General features: G+C 43.9%; 1 long non-coding RNA gene across 1 annotated transcript; it reads left to right on the forward strand.

Moving 5' to 3' along the window:
• Positions 1-386: 386 nt before the first annotated feature.
• LOC125425627 lies at positions 387-3,825 on the forward strand. The gene is made up of 3 exons (XR_007243400.1): positions 387-533; positions 1,528-1,657; positions 3,690-3,825. It is a non-coding gene; the product is annotated as an uncharacterized LOC125425627 (long non-coding RNA).
• The last annotated feature ends 4,513 nt before the right edge of the window (positions 3,826-8,338 follow it).

An 8,338-nucleotide genomic window follows, 5' to 3' on the forward strand; every position in this document is an offset into this window, starting at 1 on the left:
CGAAAACCGCGCCAAACTCTGGATAATATGAGTGTAAGTTCCCCACCCTACCATGAGAAGCAGACAGTTTGCATTGTCCAGCCTGGAGTCTCTGTCCAGCCGCAGAACTCCAAGGCTACAGCTAGAAGTGATAATACTGCACCTGCAAAAGCGAAAGCAACCCCCCCCCCCTTCAACAGCCCCATCATGACAGTGAAACAATAAGGTAAAGATCAAGGAATGAATGTCCCAACTGGGAAGGGTAACATATAGCAGGATGGTTACATATATCTTGTAGCAACTACGTTGAGTTAGGAATACATCTCAATGCCTAGATACAACCGCCCTGACACAGAACAGTCTTTGTTTCTTCCTGTGCATGAGTGTGTTGAAATGCATTATACATGATCTTTTCCCACTTCTTCTTTTCTTCTCTCCTCCCAGAATTAAATGTAAAAGAATCAGATGCAAGAGTATGCGATGAATCATCATGTAAATATGGGGGTGTTTGTAAGGAAGAAGGAGAGAGTTTGAAATGTGCATGCCAATTTCAGGTAAGGATGTTCGTATTTGTTAACTGCTGGAATCAGAAATAATGAGCTACTCTGATAAATGTGTCAATCTGAGCATTTGACTGATGTAAACATTTATATAATCTGGCACAGCCTGTTTTTTAGAGGTTGAATATAAGAGTAGGTTGAAAACAGACGCAAGAGAACCGTTGGCAGAGGGGCCGTCATTCCTGGCATCAGCAGGCTTTGCAAGTTGCTTCCCATGCCTAACTGCCCAATCGAGATGCAGACGGGGGGGGGGGGGGGGTCATCCCATAGAGGCGGATTTGCTTTCCCTGGCATACCTACCCCAGTGGAGGGGCAAACATGCCAGTGGGCAGCTGCCATGCTCTCCTCCTCTGCCACCAGCCTCATCAGTGCAGCAGGGGGAATGTTCCCGGGGTAGAACTGCTGCTAGTTGGCTTCCACCCTGGGTTTGCAGAGAAATGATGCTCTGCTTTCAACGGAGAAGAAAGAGTGATTTCACTGTAGCTATCAACTGAGAACTTATCCTGAGATGTGTTGGAGGGAATGATGGTAATGTTTCGTGATAGTCTTGTTCTGGTCTGGCAGCCAAACTGTAGCCCATAGCACGCCAGCCCTTGTCAGATTGGTCTTTCCTTGTACAATCTGAAACCACCAAGGGTTTGTGCTTTCTTAGGCCCCTTCCGCACATGCAGAATAATGCATTTTCAGTCCATTTTCAATGGACTTTGCAGCTGGATTTTACTGTGCGGAACAGCAGAACCCACTTGCAAACAATTGTGAAAGTGGATTGAACGTGGATTATTCTGCATGTGCAGAAGGGGTCTGCTGCTGCTTCTACATTGGCTCGCTGGGGGTGGTTTTGCAGGAGACTGGAGACAGGAAGCCGCCAGCCACAAAACTGAACTCTCTCTTTGTCCCTCAGCTGCTGCAGTTGGGCAGTTCTTAACAAGGGACTGCGTGACTGATTTCTCTTTTCCTCCTCCTCTGTGCCCCTCCTTCTCTTCTCTAGTGTCACACAAATTATATTCCTGTTTGTGGCTCAAACGGAGACACTTACCAAAATGAATGCTTCCTCAGGAGAGCTGCTTGCAAGCATCAGAAAGAGATAACAGTTGTCACGAGGGGACCTTGTTACTCAGGTGAGCAAACAGAAATCTGCTTCACTGGTGAAATGGACTTTTGGATTTATCTGGCTGGAGAATGCAGCCCTTCCTACATAAACATTAAGATAAAGATAAAGGGATTAAGAGAAGATAATGCCCCTGCATCGGAGAGCATTCTCATCTCTAGCCCTGAATTATATGCTCTGTGTATAGGACTTATTAACGTATTGTTCCTGCCAGTATTGTATTAACCCAAACACTTCTTCCTCTGATTAATCTCTTTCTAACAACCACCTTATTTACATTGCCATTGTTTTATAATTATGATTGACTTAGCACTCTACCCACCTGCAGGCACTCCCAGCTTAGCTCATCAGGCTAAGTACTCAAACAATTATCTTAATAACTCAAATCATTAAGGTTGATGTCTGTCTCTTGTCTTTCCCTGGGAAAGTAGGATTCCCCTTTGTCCTGGGAGATTAAGAGCTGTTCTGCATAACCCTGAAAGTCCCTTTTTCCCTATAAGAAGCCTCTTCTCCCAGTAGCCAGTGTTCAATATCTCAGGACACCCCTCTGTCTGCAGATATTGTCCCCAACACGTTTTTTCTTCTACCAGAGCTAAGCATGAGTCGCTCAGCTCTGTTCATCGGACGTTTTCACTCCAAGATCAGATGACTAAAACCCTTGATCTTTAAATTCTCTTCATCTATTCCAAACCTATCCTCTCAACACTTCTTATATCTTAAGACTGTGCATATATTCCGCTGCTTTGATTACTGTGTGCTTGTGTACCCCTATTATCTCCTAAGAAAATCTGTTAAACTTTGTTTTGCTCTCATGTAGATTTTTTTATTGCAAAAGTTGACCTTGGTATGCATAGGCAACGATCTTGAGCTTGCCTGACCTTTTGTTTAGCCATGAGTCTGCTCTCACTAAGAACTCTAAAAGGGACAGACTCTCACCATTTTCAGTGACACTCTCCTCAATGCAGGATCAGCCTAGAGCCGTGGTGGCGAACCTTTGGCACTCCAGATGTTATAGACTACAATTCCCATCAGCCTCTGACAGCATGGCCAATTGGCCTTGCTGGCAGAGGCTGATGGGAATTGTAGTCCATAACATCTGGAGTGCCAAACATTCGCCACCACGAGCCTAGAGCATTCCAGAGTTTTTCCAGCTGCTACTTAAAGACTGCCAGTGAGGGGGAACTCTTGACCCCCCTAGGCAGCTGATTCCACTGCTGAACTACTCTCATTGAATCCCCCCCCCAATATTCAGTTGGAGCCTTTCCCCCCTGTAATTTAAATCTATTACTGTGAGACAATATATCTACTCGTGTATAAGTTGAGTTTTTCAGCCCTTTCTTAAGGCTGAAAAATGCCCCCCTCAACTTATACGCAAGTCAGTGATTTTTCGCCCCCTGTTCTTGAGCGGAGTAATTGATTTTTAAAGACAGCTGGGAAGTAAGACGGGAAAGCTGAGTTTTAACTGAGAGCCGGTTGTTGTTTTCCTCCCTAAGCCTCCATGGCTTATTATTTATATTTATTTATACTTTAGATTTACTATAATGCCCACCCCTGGAGGGCTTTGGGTGGCTTGGAGTGTTAATTTTGTATTAGCTATCTCTTTGAAGATTTGATATATTACATGGGGAGCTGATAATTTAATTTGGGGAACTTTTGCCAATAAATCTGTGAACTTCGTCTGGACAATGGTGTTTGGAGCTGTGACTGTGTTTGCAAAAGTCCCTGTTGATGAACGCTTTGATGAAGAAGATTAGAGGAGGCAAGACTTTTCATCTCTTCTTCAGCAGTTGCACTGCTGTGCCCCCTGACTGGGTTTCTGGGAGTGTTGGGAATGCACAAGAAGAGGGTGAGCAGACAAGCAGCTCCGTACACCTCCTCACTCCTGGACTGTTTCTGTTTCTGGGACTGAGCAGTTCAACAAAGATGTTGCATGTGCAAAATTTGAGTGGGTTTTTAATACGAACTTTTAAAAAAGCATTATTGTGGATTGTGGCTGATTTAAAGAGACCATTCCAGATAATACCATACCCTTTCTTTTTCAGACAATGGCTCTGGTTCAGGAGAAGGAGGTAGGCATTTCTGCTCTTTCTGCTCATCAGTATGAATGCTGGATTCTTGTTTCCAAAAGTGTTCTCTGAGATGCCATCCGGCAGTCCTGCCTTTGCTTTTGTCAGTGGGGAATACAGCTCAATTACAGGGCAGTTTTATTTCTCACGCTTTTAGGTGTGTAATGCTAACCATATCTTGTGCCTATTTACTTAAACAGATTTTAATTTAGGTACTCAAAAATATCCCACGCTTAATTGCAGACAGATGGCACCTGATCAGCTAGGGAAATCGCATGATTGTAATATAGATTGTCATGTTAATTATTATTGAAATAATTTGTTTCATATTCCCTCCATGTAAAATTCGGTTCCTAAAGTATGTCTCTGGCAAATTGCATTTAATAATTAATAAATTGATAATCAGCACGTGCTTTTCAACTGACTTCCATCTGTCTGTGACATTCACTGGGCTTAACATCCCCGGTAGTAGCAATGACCTTAGACTGGTGTGTTTCTGAATTGTGATAAAGATATATTTTTGAAACTGTGAAGCTACAAGAGCCATGTATCATTCAGAGTAACATTTTAAAAATGTAACTTTACCTGGAATATTTTCTTTGGTATGGGGGACTCAAAGTGGAATAAACATAAAATTGACATCAGCCCCTCCTCCCTATATAAACTTCAAGGATATGATGTGCACAAGAATATTCTAGACTAGGGACAGTTTTACTATCATGGCATAAACAAGAGCAAAGGCAAAGAGTCTTATGTCACTCACAGAAATGGAGAGATGGATTTTCAGCCCAGGTCTTATTCCGCTGGCCGCCATGTTCCTTTTCCCCTCCATCCTTCTCAGCTTCAGTTGATGATATTTTAAAGAGATCTGCTGGGCTTTGAAGGCTGTCACTCTGCTTAAGACTGTGCACTGTTGGAGGTGTCTTTAGGAGCTGGGAAGTGCAGTGGTTAGACTGAGGGGCAGGGGAGGTGCTAGTGACATGCTGGTCTCTCCGTGAGCCCTCTCTGTCTCACTGTTCGCCAGGGTTACCAACTCTGAGCTGAGGAATTCCTGGAGATTTCCTTTTTCAATAATTTTTGTTTATTTTGCACATTTAGATAACACAGACATAAAAAGATAAAGAGATCCCAATCTAATCCCCCCTATAATAATAGTTCTAAATGAAAGAAAAGAAGAAAAGAAAAAACACATACACACCCCTCTACTCATGTATATGGTGACTTCCAACTACCTCACTATGGATCCAAACAAATCTAATTCTGCTTGTAATTAATATCTACATTTTCCCACTTTTAGTCCTTATAAAATTGCCTTAATCCAATATGCTGTTTTCATTTAAGTCTCGAATCCTGCCGTTGTTTCTCTGTATATATTTTCAGTAATCAGCCCACAAAGGATCTCCAGTCTTTAAGAAAAGTGTCCCTGTTCTTATCTCTTATAACTACCCTCAGCCTCGCCATCTTTGCATACTCTGTGACTTTCAAGATCCAGTCTTGTTTTGTTGGAATTTGATTGTCCTTCCATTTGTATGCTGTCCAGCCCTGGATCTGTAGACCAATATGCAGAGGTGTAGCTCCAAGAGGGTGGAGGCGGGGGGCGCGATGCACCAGGTGTGAACCCCTGTAGGGGTGTGGTAGGGCATTCCGGGGGCGGTCCAGGGCGACGGCGGTCCAGGGCGACGGCGGATAACACACCAGTGCACTGGGTGCTTTTCCCTCTTGCCCATATGCGACTCTAGATTTCAAATCAGAAATTGACAGACATAAGAACATAAGAAAGAGCCTGCTGGATCAGACCAGAGTCCATCTAGTCCAGCACTCTGCTACTCGCAGTGGCCCACCAGGTGCCTTTGGGAGCTCACATGCAGGAGGTGAAAGCAACGGCCTTCTGTTGCTGCTGTTCCCGAGCACCTGGTCTGCTAAGGCATTTGCAACCTCAGAACAAGAAGGATCAAGATTGGTAGCCATAGATCGACTTCTCTTCCATAAATCTGTCCAAGCCCCTTTTAAAGCTATCCAGGTTAGTGGCCATCACCACCTCCTGTGGTAGCATATTCCAAACACCAATCACACGTTGCGTGAAGAAATGTTTCCTTTTATTAGTCCTAATTCTTCCCCCCAGCATTTTCAATGTATGCCCCCCTGGTTTTAGTATTGTGAGAAAGAGAGAAAAATTTCTCTCTGTCAACATTTTCTACCCCATGCTTAATTTTATAGACTTCAATCATATCTCCCCTTAGAGTCTCCTCTCCAAACTAAAGAGTCCCAAACGCTGCAGCCTCTCCTCATAAGGAAGGTGCTCCAGTCCTTCAATCATCCTTGTTGCCCTTCTCTGCACTTTTTCTATCTCTTCAATATCCTTTTTGAGATGTGGCGACCAGAACTGAACACAGTACTCCAAGTGAGGTCACACCACTGCTTTATATCAGGGCATGACAGTCCTTGCAGTTTTATTGTCAATTCCTTTCCTAATTATCCCCAGCATAGAGTTTGCCTTTTTCACAGCTGCCATGTTCCCTAGTTTTAGTATTGTGAGAAAGAGAGAAAAATTTCTCTCTGTCAACATTTTCTACCCCATGCATAATTTTATAGACTTCAATCATATCCCCCCTCTCCAAACAAAAGAGTCCCAAACGCTGCAGCCTCTCTTCATAAGGAAGGTGCTCCAATCCCTCAATCATCCTCGTTGCCCTTCTCTGCACTTTTTCTATCTCTTCAATATCCTTTTTGAGATGTGGCGACCAGAACTGAACACAGTACTCCAAGTGCGGTCGCACCACTGCTTTTTATAAGGGCATGACAATAAGGGCATGCCTGTTTACACCCTCAAAAACTCTAGTAAGTCTGTAAGACAGGATTTACCTCTGCAAAAGCCATGCTGACTCTTTCTCAGCAGGTCTTGCTTTTCTGCATGTTTTATAATTTTATCTTTAATGATAGATTCTACTAATTTACCAGGGACAGATGTCAAACTGACTGGCCTGTAATTTCCTGGGTCCCCCCTAGATCCTTTCTTAAAGATTGGTGTGACATTGGCCATCTTCCAGTCTTCAGGGATGGAGGCAGATTTCAGGGATAAGTTGCATATTAAAGTGAGAAGATCAGCAATTTCATGATTGAGCTCTTTAAGAACTCTTGGATGAATGCAATCTGGGCCAGGGGATTTGGTAACATTTAGTTTATCAATGGCTGCCAGAACTTCTTCCTTGTCTACCACTATCTTCGCTAGTTCCTCGGATTCGCCTCCTAAGAAGCATGGTTCAGGTGCAAGAATTCTCCTCACCTCCTCGTGGATGAAGACAGATGCAAAGAATTCATTCAGCTTCTCTGCAATCTCCCTATCATCTTTTAGCACACCTTTTGTTCCTTTGTCATCTAATGGGCCTACTGCTTCCCTAGCTGGCTTCCTACTTTTGATATACTTGAAGAACTATTTGTTGCTGGTCTTGATGTTCGCAGCCATGCGTTCCTCATCCTTTTTTGCCTCCCTTACAGCTAACATGCTTCTCTTTTGCCACCATTTGTCTTCCTTCTCATATTCTTCATCAGTCAAACTGGACTTCCATTTTCTAAAATACATCTTTTTTTCCTAATAATTTCCTCAACCTCTCTTGTTAACCATGGTGGCTTTCTTTTGGACTGGGTGCTGCCTTTCCTAACCTGCGGAACACGTTCCAGCTGAGCTTTTATTACTGTGTTTTTAAATAACCTCCAAGCATCTTGGACAGTTTTGACTCTCTTGATTTTCCCTTTCAGCTTCCTGTGCATTATCCCCCTCCTCTTTAGAAATTTCCCTTTCTGAAGGCAATGCAGAGATACTGAATCTGACAGCATTGTGGTCGTTGTTCCCTATCAGCTCAACAACACTGACTTCCTGCACCAGGTCCTGGGTCCCACATAGAATTAGATCTAGGATCATCTCTCCCCTGGTTGGTTCCACAACCATCTGCTCTAAGCCACAGTCATTTAGCATATCCAGGAATGCTCTCTCCTCAGGGATGTAGGTAAGGGGGAGGGTTTCTCGGGTTCAAAACCCCCCATTGCATGTCCGAAGCTCTGCCCCCCCATTTGTGGGTTTTTGCATTTTAAAGTGGTTTTTTTGTTTTTGGCCTGCAGGGGGCACAGTTTTTAGGCTAACGTCACCAAAATTTCAGGCTATCATCAGGTGACACTCCTTATGGACCCCCAAATGGGGTGCCCCATCCCCCATTGTTTTCAATCGGAGCTAATAGTAGATGGGACTACCCTTTTGAGGGTACATATCTTTGGACCTCCAAAATCAAACTTCACTAAACCTAGGTGGTATCATCAGGATAGTCTGCTGCTGATACCACCCAGGTTTGGTGAAGGTTGGTTCAGGGGGTCCAAAGTTATGGACTCCCAAAGGGTGTGCCTCCATCCCCCATTGTTTCCAATGGGAGCTAATAGGAGATGAGGCTACACCTTTGAGAGTCCATAACTTTGGACCCACTGAAACAAACTTCACCAAACCTAGGTGGTACCATCAGGAGAGTCTCCTAAAGATACCCTGAAAGTTTGGTGCTGCTAGCTTAACAGTTGTACCCCTGACAGCAGGCACCCCCCCAAATTTCCCCAGATTCTCTTTGTAAATCCACCGTGGCATG

This window comes from Sphaerodactylus townsendi, unplaced genomic scaffold (assembly GCF_021028975.2).
Source record: "Sphaerodactylus townsendi isolate TG3544 unplaced genomic scaffold, MPM_Stown_v2.3 scaffold_985, whole genome shotgun sequence".
NCBI classification, from domain to species: Eukaryota; Metazoa; Chordata; class Lepidosauria; order Squamata; family Sphaerodactylidae; genus Sphaerodactylus; species Sphaerodactylus townsendi.